We start from the raw sequence: 12,825 nt of genomic DNA, 5'->3' as shown, positions 1-12,825 counted from the left end.
GGAGCCAAAGGAGTCCCCGACGCATGTCGCTCCGCGCGCCTAGATTTTGTTGGACTGCTGCAAGCCTTTTTTCCTCCAGGGGGAGAAATATTTAAAAAGCATTCGGACAGCGTTTTCTGCCTTCTTTTAAATGTGGTTCAGCTGTAGTGACAATTGTTTTGCTGGAAAAGTTGAGTGTTTACGTAGCTCTTCCTGTAAAGTAGCCGTCTTGGTTGGATGGTTGACCATAAACTCTCGGCTGCGGAGATTAATAACCCGATCTCATTCCCCGTGCACCGTGTCCTTACACATCTTCTGGACCTCCGAGTCCTTCACCTTCGCTGTAATCACGAATCACGGGTTTCCCTTGTTCGTTCCATTTACGATGCCAGCCACCAGCATCCTCTTCCTCTTTAAAGTGATGCGGTTTGAACGATGAAAGGAAGCTTTCTCCGAAAGCTCAATAAGCGGTTGTTTACGCGATGACGTCGTTCAGCGTTCTAGCTGACGTAGAAGGAATCCTCCGAATGGGGAAGCCCAGCAGACTACGGCGAAAAGAAGACTCCTTATCCAAGTCTGTCGCTGGTAAATGACGCGCTACTATTCCTTGGTTGCATTTCCAGCGATTCGCTACAAATGTCGGTAAATGCTACACATTAAATTGGAATATCTAATTATTTATTTACTCATTAGGGCATTAGCTACTTGTAGTTATTCGTAAGATATAATACTCAAATGTTACATGTAAGACTACGTAGTTAGAAACCACTAAATATGACCACAAGTTTGCAGACTTTAGGTACATTTAGTATGCAATTATATAATAATTACATTAAATAATTAGATATAGAATACAATCCCGTCAATTTACGTAGGAAAAGTCACCAGAGATCCCTGTACGAACGCGCAAATAGTCGTAGCCTGTGAGTAGTCAACTCTGGCAACTTAAATATTAAATGTTAAACGTTTCACATGAAACCTCCAAAATTATTATTGTAAAATTATGTTATTTTGACGTTTGGGTTAAATAAACGCTATCTAAAAGAAGTCAGTTATAGCAATTGCTCCATAATTTTATGTATACTTAAGTATTATATGTTATTGCTATACATGCTATGTAACATTACATTTGGCCTATTGCTATCTATCTATCTATCTATCTATCTATCTATCTATCTATCTATCTATCTATCTATCTATCTATGTGTGTAGTTTCTTTTGCATCTCATGCCCTTTTTGTGTTCGTACCAAGCACACCCAATACATGGGGGCTGCTGTGGATGTTCTCTGCTGCTGTGGTTGAATTGCTGAGCATCAGTATGGGATAACCAGACTTGTAAAATGTTAAATCATGAAATCCGTTTATGGTAATTCCAGAGAAAACGCAGGGAGAACTCTGTAGTTTACGATTGTAATTTTAGATCAGGCTGGGATTAAGGTTGACTTCTGTCTTATTCCTAGCCAACATTTTTTTGTCAAATGTCTAGTCTGAAAGGGCATGTGACCCTGTATCTTCAGAGGGATATGATTCACTTCCACAGATCATGTTATGCCATCACAGACAGGAGGATATGACCTCTGAGTCAACATGTCATTTGTGAAACTGAATTTTTCTGTCTCATTTGAAGTGCATAGCATAAGATTTTCAGATTCTCAGATTGAAGACCACATACACGCTGAACAACATCATGTTTTGGTGCACTGTCTTCATGTTCATAAACAGACTCAGGTAAAAAATAATTACCCGAGTCAGTATCTCTACACTCAAGGAGAGAACATCCATTGCTGTAAATGGGAATAGTTGTAACTAATTTCAGTGCTGCTTTTAGGAAAAAAAACAAACCATGTGATGAAACTCTTGCACACTGACACAGAGAGAATAACCCAAACACACTTGGAGCTTCCTGTAGATGTTTATGTATAATGAGCATGAACTTAAACTGAACTGTTGTTCAGGAGGGCCATGGGCCAGTGCTGTAGCACCTCTCTTGCTCCACAAGCCATACATCCCAGTTCACCTTATCCTGTTTCACTTCTTGCTGCAGAGTAAATAGACAATAAATAGATAGGATGCCATATTTAAATATAGACTGCATAAATTATCATGAGCAGGGTGCATAAAGTTCCACAGTGTCCCTGTAAAACCCTCACACAGTTACATGTGCTGGGCATTGACCTTCGCAGTCATTCAGTTGTCTGCAGTAAAACAGGCAGTGGATGTCAGTCAGTGTAAAAGGGTCAGTGGCTGGCCAGTGGTAGCTCAGTGGTTAAGGTATTTGACTTGTAATTGGAAGCTTTCCAGTTTAAGCCCCACCACCACCAAGCTGTCACTGTTGGGCCCCTGAGCAAAACCCTTAACCCTCAATTGCTCAAATTGTACTCATAATTGTAAGTTGCTTTGGATAATGTCAGCTAAATGCTGTAAATTTAAATGGCTGTGTTTGCCCTGATTGTGTTGCAGAGAACTAAACCCAGCAGATCCTTGAATGTAGATGCAGTGGTTAGGACTTCACCCAAGGATTTGGAATGTGATATAGCCAGTGTGCACCTGGTTTAACAAAAGTATTATATTGCAATTATATGATACTGCAAAAAATAAATGATGATATGTTTTCATATATTCTCATATATATATATATATATATATATATATATATATATATATATAAATATAATTAAACATTCCCCACTCACCCTCCTCCGGTTGGTCTCTTTTTCCTTCAAGCTTGGGTCCTCTACCAAAGGCCTGGAAGCTTGAGAGTCCTGCGTAGTATCTTAGTTGTTCCCAGGACTGCACTCTTCTGGACAGAGATCTCGGATGTTGTTCCTGGGATCTGCTCTCCCTGTTTGGGGAGCCTCTAGTGCTCCGATTATTACAGGACCCTCTATTGCTTTCACCTTCCACATCTCTTCTTTCAGCCCTTGGTATTTCTCGGGCTTTTCATGTTCCTGATGTTGCTATCACTTGGGATTGCCACATCTGTTACTACTGTCCTCATCTGCTGTTTATCCACCACTGTGTCTTGTTGGTTAGCCATTACCATTTTGTCCATATAAACCACTGGAAAACCTTTGATGCCGATTCATTGCGTCATTACATTTGGTTTCTATGAATGCAGTGGTGACCCATTAGAACACACAGAATGCTCACCTGGAATACCTGATATTGGCCAGAATGTTCAAATCATTGTAAAATGATTATTGGTCCTACGTGGAGACATCTGTTTGTAACACAATTAACATTAGCACAGCTCTATTCTTTGACCCATTTTAATCTTCCATATGACAATACATTTAAAGAAACCTATAATTTAAAAAAGATCATTTGTGTGTTTTTAATCCAGCAATCATTCAATAGACCACAGTTTAATAGCTTGCATGATGCTAGTTCGGTAGAAGTTTTCTTAATTTATGTTCACATACCCCATCTACTGGTGACTCGTGAAATAGTTATCAGTAAAACTTTTAAATTGGGTGAGTTACATGAGGAAATCTGATTTGCAGTGTCGTTTAGGCCTACTGCATATTCCAGTAAATGCAATAATAAGTGCTCTACTTACATGTATACAAACAACTCTGTTTTACCTGTTTTACCGAAGCCCTTGTTACGCAGTCAATTAAAAGATGCCAGACGGAGAAACAATTACATTTAACAATTACATTACTGAAAACTAACAAGATTACCACCAATCTTCATCATTTGGAGCCATATAAAAAGTTTTGCAGAAGGCATATTTCTGTGTCGTACAACACGATACACATTCGTGTAATCGCGGCATGATTTACCAATAAACGCCAAAACATGTTGGTATGTTGAATTTGATTTGTGAGGGGGAGAAAGTCTGGATCGAGCAGAAAGTCTGGATCGAGCAGAAAGTCTGGATCGAGTGAATGTGTGAAAGTCAAAGGTTTTTCGTTTCATGGTACTCATGCGAAAAGCTTTGCTGCTAGCCAGACACTCCCAAACTCCGTCCACGGGGTTGAGCCAAAGCACGTAGATAAAAGTAGAAACACATGCACAGATTAATCCTAACCTTCCAGAAAGCTAAAGTGATTTTGGTCATATTTTGAACTACTATCATGCGTCAGAGTCAAGACAGCTTACTTGGTGAATGAGTCCATGCGTTGTCTAACTTTTTGGAATATGCAGAGCAGCGACGCACATCCACGCGTAGAGATCTTTTTACTAAGATACTGACCCACTCGTTACATTTAATAACGTCTCCCACAAGAGGGCGCTCTTCGACCATATGATATAGGCTATGCTCAAGACACTCGTGTAACAAAGCTCCAAATTTATTTGTTCGTATACCTTACTTTTATGATTAGATTTATACTCATATTCTACAGTAGCCGATGACATTACTCGTGTCTATCAATAGTAATTTTCCATGTATTATTAAACAATCCTTTTTTTAATGCTTGTGCAAATAGTATGTGCAAGTACACACAGTCGGGTAATGGTGCGTTCCAGAGAGGGTTTGGCCAGCACGGAGAGCCTTGTCCGTCGTTCGGAGGCTCTGAGCAGACTTTATTGAGTGTGCCCACACTCACATTCTCTTGCCTAGTAAAATACCCACTCACCCCCCCCCCCCCTCCCAACCCCATTTACACAAATGCACAGATGCACTCAGTTTCACTCTGTAGTCCACTTTTGCTTATGTTCCTCTTTGGCAGACTGTTCCTCTAGTATAAAGCTTTCCACCACATAAACTGTGCTTCATTGCGTTAAGTCTTATGTAAGACTTTTCCAGAAGCATGCTCCACTTTGTGGCCTATATGCATTAATGAGTGCTGCGCCATCTATGACGTCATCTATGATTCATCTGATTAAATTTATGCTTGTACTTTACAGCTTTAATGCACTGAGCGCCCGGGTGCCCGGCACATGACACGGTATTCGGCAGTGTTGGGTGGAGAGCTGCATTCCCTGAACTGCACAGGAAAGCGGGCAGGAAACGCCACTCCAAGCCCAGTCAGGAAAGGAAAAGCCGCTGAACACAGCCCGAGCCACACGCAAGCGGTGCGTCCTGACTGATAATGCTCTAAAACGGGACAAATGCAACCTCACTCTCGTGCACGCTGGTCTGAGCAAGCCCTTTCCCCCATTCCATGGAAGCAAGTGCCCACCATAGATGCTCCAAGATACAGCTCACAAACATATTTACGTTTTTTTTTTTTGCTAACTTTAGATATAGTGGCTTAATGGTGTGAAATGCAACATAAAATAATAATTTAGTACTTAATTTATTCACCCTTAATTGATGCTGAGGCCAACGTATGCTCACAGCTGCCCTGGGGCTGCGGGACTGGAATTGGAATATGCAAGACTTCACTAAATTCACACCTTACTATGCAAGAACTAGTATTTACGAATATAAGCAACATTTGAAAAATGTATTTTTTTGTGTTTTATGCAAAAGAGAGACAATTATGCGTTATTTTGTCCATGGTTCGCTAAAGCAGCCAGTCAATTAAATACAGATGTCTTTGGAGATTAAATATCCTATAAATTCCATATACAACTTATATTTGATGCTGAAAATCTTTGTTTTAATTGTCTATAATTGGAGTCCTTTTCACTTTTCACGTCATATAACTTCTTAACGTAGGCATGTAATATAATAGTCCAGATAATCTCTAAACCCTAAAGCATATAACAGCCTAGATCATCTCTAAACTCTTTCACACACAAACATGATGTTAAAGAAACAATAATTATGTGTTTCAGAGCTCATGGACTGCAATTAAATGCAGAAATAGAAATTGCCCCCTGGGTAAACCACAATCATATTGAATGTTATTGCACTAATTTTACAAGTTTTTTTTTTTTTTTTTTCAATTTCACAATGAGAAATCACCACAAACTGACAAAAGCATCACAAACTAACAAACTGATTTCAATAATAATGTTTTCAGTGTATGATGAGCATTGATGTTAAGCCTTGAACCGGCCAGCACAAACATGAGCTGCACCAGGACAGTGAAGCTGTGATCCATATGGTCTCTATGGTTGCTAGAAACAACCGTTAAGCACTCAGCAATCTGCTAAAGAAATTGTGTGTGGTGCGTGCATATTAGAATGTGCATGTCTGCGCGTGTTGCTCAGTGCTTTGGATAATCATGGGAGTCTGAAGCTAACGGAAAAAATGGCAGGAGACAGACTGTTAACCACAAAACTTCCTCCTTCTCCCCACAGTACCCACCGCCCCCAGAGCCAAGACACCAGCATGGTTGCATCAGTACACTCTGTTCCTTCACTAGAGTATCATCATTGGTATCTGACAGCATAGTGTTTGCACGCACGAGAAACCTTCTCCGAATATCCATTCATTGGTACGTAGGAGCGCTGTCCTCATGATCCCCTACAGACATGACTGTTGAATTACCTCCGTTTAGACACATTTATCATTGTTGTTTCCAAGTCTTCATGACTGATTTTTTTAGAAGTATGATGGTTATTTCCAGAGGAATGAGTGATTTTGTCAGAGGAAAATATTGCTCTTTCACAAGCACAAGGTGTAGCTTTGTAAATCCCTGTTTAAGGTTCAGACAAGCAGAAAGACAGTAATGATGTAGCGATTGGCATTGTGCTTAGTGAGAACGTGCACTGCAATTACAGGCAGCTGGACTGGAGAAGTATGACCTACATTGGCAGGAATTTTCACAGCTGGACGCCATAGCATTCCAGGGACAGGAAAAACGCGGGATCATTGTACAGTATCTTGGACCATCCTGTGACGTTTTCTTCCCAGTCTTGGAACACTGTGATAGGAGTCCTGGAAAACCCTGATGAGTCAACATCCTGAGTTCTGCTGAAAAACACACCATAAAGCATGGATTTGTAGACCTGGACTGCAAAGCCATTTAAACACACATACACACACACACACACACACACACACACAGACACACACACACACACACACCCTAGAACCTGGCAGAACAGTGTGTTCCAACTACTCTCTGATGTTTTTGGAAAAAAAGAGTACACATAAAATTTGTGTGTGTGATGAATTAGTTCTCAATAGTGGCCATTTGCATCTAGTAGATGTACAAATTTAGACTGTGGAAATGATGTGGAATTGACTGGAGTGTTTGGGGTGATCTTGAGTGCTATTTCATTTTCTATAATGAACCTGTAAGAACAGGTATGAATGTGATACCTGACATAAGCCATAAACTTTTTCAACTTGTCGTCCAAGCTAGGTTGTAGAAATTCATAAGGTTATGTTATTACTCTAGATGTAGACGTAGTTATATACTTTAAAGTAACAAATTTCACTTGGCTTGACAGAGTGTGTATGTCAAATATTACACTAGAACATGCATACTGATTAAGTGAAGAGACTCATCAGTAGCAGAGCACACTGACTTGAGCTTTTTCTCTTTGACACAATGGATGCCACTTGCAATGGTTTCCTTGAACAGAGCACTAAGTGATATCTCCCTCTCTCTCTCTCTCTCCCTTTCTCTCACTCACTCACTCACTCACTCACTCACTCACTCACACACACTCACACACACACACACACACACACACACACACACACACACACACACACACACACACACACATTCACACACACACACACACACACACACACACACACACACACACACACACACACACACACAAAACCAGGCTAGAAGGCTGAGTAGGCTACTACAGGTGCTGCATTCAACTAAACATTCAAACGTCCCAGCTTGGCCAGTCTTATCAGCGGCTGTGCTTGACATCTCTGTATTTCATTAGTGTGCATGGCCTGGTCTGGGAGGTAGCTTCACGGAGGTAGTCTGCCCAACGCTGGCTTTGGTGTGTTCTTCTCCTTTTTTTAAACTGCATGGCATCACGAAGAATTCTTTTTTTGTGTTCTAGGTAACAGAACTCATACACAAACATCACTCTTGCACAAGCAGGCCAGAGAGCTTATGTAACTAACAGTGGTGGCTATAATGGCTTTCTAACTTGGAAACAAATTTTTGAATAGTTATTAGTAATCAGTATAAATCTTTTAGGCAGATGCCATGTAATTGAAACACAACAAATAATGAGTCTAAGTCTTAGGATGGGAAGAATACACAAAGACTGGGAGGGTTGGCAGATGTTTTCCACTTCATATGTGACGTCTCCGGAGATAACCCTTTATCAGCTTGCCTTTCTGGTAGCAAACATCATAAACCACAGACAAAGAGGAACAAACTCTAACCGAAACTTGGGGCGGAAGGCCACTTAGATAGCCTGCTATTCAAATTCTACACAACTGCCTCCAGTTGCAGACACACGGATCCACGGTGCACATGTGGACGCGTGCTGGTTTGTGGTGTGTGCTGAGTCCATGTTCAAGTCACAGCTCTTTGGGTGTGTTTCCCCTAAATGTGTCTTAAGGGTTGTTCTGCTCATTTAGTCAGCAGGTGGAGGCCTGAGTTGAGCAGCTGTCCTCCACCTCCCTGTTGCTGACCTCCACACATGCTGAACCACTGCATGACACCTGTTGCACTATGATGCACGGAAGTGAGTGTGTGTGTGAACTATAGTTTGTAACAACTGCTGCTGCATTTTTAGTTCTCTCTGTGTTCAGGCCACATAAAAAAAACAATAACTTTTTCTTTTTGGTTCTTGTACAATGATAGCTTATTATTGGTACCACATTAAACAAAATTATGGCATAAGTACATTAATCCTAAACACAAAAAGAAACATATATATATATATATATATATATATATATATATATATATATATATATATATATAAAATGTTAAATATTTAATTTATTCTATTGTATTTATAAATAGAAAATGGTTTTCAGAAGAGCTTAAATCTAACTGTATCTGAACTGGTGATAACACAAGAAAGCGGATATGTAGCGAAGCGTGCTCCTCACATTTTGCCTGATGCGTCTCACGCAGCACACGCAGCTGCCCCTGTTCAGACTCCCACTCAGACAGTCAGAGTGGAAGTGCTCACGTCAGGTGGCTCTCCCTGGGCTAAATCCAGACTCAGCCTGTTTTGCAGATAAGTATGCAGAGAGATGTGTGTGTGCTTTGAAATGCATCCAGCAGTCACTGGGACGTACTTGCTCAAGTGTACAGTCCCCTGTGCTAGAATGCTTTACTATGTTGCTTCATGTTTTGCTTAAACAAACCCAGCATTGATCATTCATTGCTTGGGATTTTCAATAAAAATGTATTTTTTCTGAAGTTCGCGTTGAATGACAGGATTGAGAAGCTCACAGATCATGTGCTTTCTGTAAACATGGAGCGCTAAACATGCTGTAGGTGAGGCTTTTCTGTGGAGCACTGGTAGGAGGCACACTGTGGGCCACAGAGGCAGGGCACGTGCACAAGCAGCCATTTAGTCCACTGACACATCAATGTTTGTTCACCTGCTGCATGATGGATTAAAAACTGAAACTGTGTGTACAAAATCAATATTGTTCCATTGTGTGTGTGTGTGTGTGTGTGTGTGTGTGTGTGTGTGTGTGTGTGTGTGCGCGCACGCACGTGCGCATCAGTGCAGGAGCTCACACAGATGGGCTTTTTTTTTACCTGATCAAATGCTTTGTCATGTTCATGTTCCCTTTTTCCTGTAACATTTCTATTCATTTTAAAGTGGTAGCTCATTCTAGGGTCAAAGTGGTGTAATCTTAATGTCTATGATTTACTGCACTGCCTTCTCAAACAACAGGCATGTTCAAATGCTCCAAACAAGCCTTCGTGATCCACTCTGGGCGTCCTTTTACCACGGGCGCTGTGCCAGCAGGTTTTAATGACCCTTAGATTTGCCTAACCGCTCCAGTTGCTCACTTTCTCTGGGCTGTTTCCCTCCTGGCTGGCTGGATCCGTCATCTCACAGTTTTCCTGCCAAAACAAAGGTCCTCAGTTGGATTTTTACACTGAATGGTGAACATCTGTTTAACAGGGAAAGTCTGACCCTGTATTTATTAAATGGTTATTGTTGTTAAATTCTTCAGTGTAAATTATTTAGAACATTTAGTCTTGTTTGTTTGTTTGTTTTTTGTTTTTTCTTTTTTGACATAATTCCTAAGAGACATGTAGCTTTGTGGATGACATATTTGCAGAGAAGCCCAATGTCTTGAGTTCTGATCTGTCTGTTAATAAAATACTGACCAAATCCAAATTTCTTACCTTTTCATGTATCTTTGGGCAGTATGTTGAGGCTTCAGCTTCAGTCCCTGTGAGAGTTTGAATTGCAAATTACTAACGAAAATGTACTGCAATTCCCATAATGCATTTGGCCTCCTACCTGCTGGAGCGAAACTTGGTGCAAAGACCACCCCTGGTGCCAAAACCAGACATTGATTATGTCCCTAGGAAGCTCTTTTACTGTTTCTTGTGTTTTCATTACCTTTGATTTTTCTTTTGTTGTCCACAGTAGGCACAGGGACAACAGCAGATGTTTGCGGCTTCAGCTGGTACTGCTGTAGCTGGCCTGACCAGGCTGGGACTGCAGTCGACATTTGTGTGTTTGCTCATCAAAGGCGCCTGAAGTTAATCTGGTATTGACTACAGAAGTGGCATTCTGGGGGTTTCTGGGAACATAAACCAGCAATTAGTAGAGGATTTCCACAGAGGTGGTAAGAAAAGTCAGTGTTTGTTTCTGAAATTAAGCTATGGCCTTGGAGTTACACCTTATTTAACACAGCATGGGACAGGCAGAGCACTTCAGATCAGGAGGAAAAGATCTAGTCTGCTGATGGTTAGGTCAACCAGCAGATGACTGAAAAGTCATGTGATCAGCAGTGACACCACAATATGTGACTGATAACAAACTTCAAGCATATTACTTCCTATACCTTATAACGCTGTGTAGTCGTCAGGGGTCGTGCCTGTATGGGTTACAACAACAACAACACTCTTAAACAATGTTGCCTTATTGACAGAAAATCACTATTAGCGACTTATTCCAATCCAAATGTCCAAATTTAGCCTATGGTTAGAAACCCAGGCATCTTCACTGCAGACCCTGGGTCCAGTTCCAGACCCTGGGTCCAGTTCCAGACCCTGGGTATATGCTCTTCAGGGTAGAAAATGTGTTTTTGTTTCTGGAAAGAACAGTTGGCATGCTTTTCTTTTTTTAGATCACAGACATTGCCATTGTGATGCGTTTCCTGCACCACATCCTGTCTGTAGGTGCAGCCTACATGTCTTTATCCTTTCTCTTTCTGTCTTCACCTACAACACACACACTCATTTATGCTCATTATGTATGAGAGTTCATGTATGTCATGTCAATATTTTTGAATGAAAGCTCAAAAGCACCATGGAGAGTCTCACATGCCTGTAAGGACCGGGGGTTGTGTCTCATTCACACCAGCTAAGGATGCTGAAGCTAAGAGATCGCACAAAGCTAATCTCAGCTCAGTATAAAAGAAGAAGTGCACATCTAGCACATGAAGGTCTGTTGCAATGTCTAGTGGAATGGTGTAATAAGCAGTGTTCAGCATGTATAACTTCTGGCTTCTCCATGACTATATAGGGCATTGCTTTTTAATACTATACAAGGGACTCTCAGACATTTTTCCTTTCTAGTACAAAGGAATGCACAAAATAAAGTGCCCCATATGAAGTGTGTGTAGGAAACATCACATGAAGTGTGTCTATAAAGAATTATTTGATGATTGCAGACCTTTGCCTCAGAACGACCTGTGGAGAGAGACCTGCTCATGGCAGTCTGGGGAGACCTTCTTGTGGGATCTGGTGATGGTGTCTAACTGTGGCTGGATGGCACATTTGCTCCTTCTACTGAAGGAATAAAGGTCACTGAACCTCAGTGACATCAGGATATTAGTATGACATCACGGTTGCCGAGCATGGCTGACCCATGTTTAATTCAAACATGTGACTCTTTAGAGAAGTGAGAGCAGTTTCCACGACAATGCAGCAGTAAGGATGAGGAATTGAAAGTGCACACATTCTTAACATTTGTATACAGTGCAAACATTTACTGAGCAAAGATAAAATGCAAAACAGTAATTGTTCAGGTTTTGGCATATAATTTTAGCTTGAGTCTTAGAGACAACAATGTTTTTTCGCTGGAACAACATCCCCCTCTCCCTTAGATCCACTGCTGTAATGAAAACACATCACAGCCAGCCATATGACCACAGATGCCGAGCACATTACATTGCTTTCCGTCACTGAGACGTCATTAGGACACAGCTTGTGCAGAGTGTATGTGAGCGAGGGGTGGTATTGGCATAGAGGCACACGGAGGAATCAGTGGGCCTCTTATGATCCGCCAGGCTACAGCACTTAGCAAATGCAAAAGTGATTTAGTTGTTTATGTAAAGTATCCTGAGCTAGCACAAATAAGATAGAGTGTAATAATACCCTTAACGGAGAATGCCAAAATCAAGTGTTGAAACCTAGAATGAGAACGTACAGTGCTAATATATATATATATATATATATATATATATATATATATATACATACACATATATATATATATACATATATATATATATATATATATATATATATATATATATATATACACACACACACACACACACCCACACCCAAATCCGCTTTTAACACTAGTGCCACACACACACACACACAAACAAAACCTGCACGGTCCTCGTTATGCGTTCAGACCTTCAGAACCCTCCCAGCTCCTGCTGAGCACTCTTACAGACCCAAGTATAATCACCCCCTCTCTCCTGCCATTTAGCAGACAATAGTGCAGTAGAACAAGGGAGGCTATACAGCACGCTAAAGGCCTCTAGTAGCCGGCCCACTGTGGGCGAACACAATGTGGGAACGACCAGGAGTCTGAGAAAAGGAGGGGGGCTGTGGATGACCTCCCGTGTCAGG

General features: G+C 41.1%; 1 long non-coding RNA gene across 1 annotated transcript; it reads left to right on the top strand.

Moving 5' to 3' along the window:
* The first annotated feature begins 532 nt into the window (after positions 1-532).
* LOC113587255 lies at positions 533-7,472 on the top strand. Its single transcript, XR_003411719.2, has 4 exons — positions 533-564; positions 4,835-5,002; positions 6,179-6,315; positions 6,602-7,472. It is a non-coding gene; the product is annotated as an uncharacterized LOC113587255 (long non-coding RNA).
* Positions 7,473-12,825: the final 5,353 nt, after the last annotated feature.

This window comes from Electrophorus electricus, chromosome 24 (genome assembly GCF_013358815.1).
Source record: "Electrophorus electricus isolate fEleEle1 chromosome 24, fEleEle1.pri, whole genome shotgun sequence".
Taxonomy (NCBI): Eukaryota; Metazoa; Chordata; class Actinopteri; order Gymnotiformes; family Gymnotidae; genus Electrophorus; species Electrophorus electricus.
Note: the sequence above shows the minus strand (reverse complement) of the source record. Positions and strands in the feature narration are given on the sequence as shown.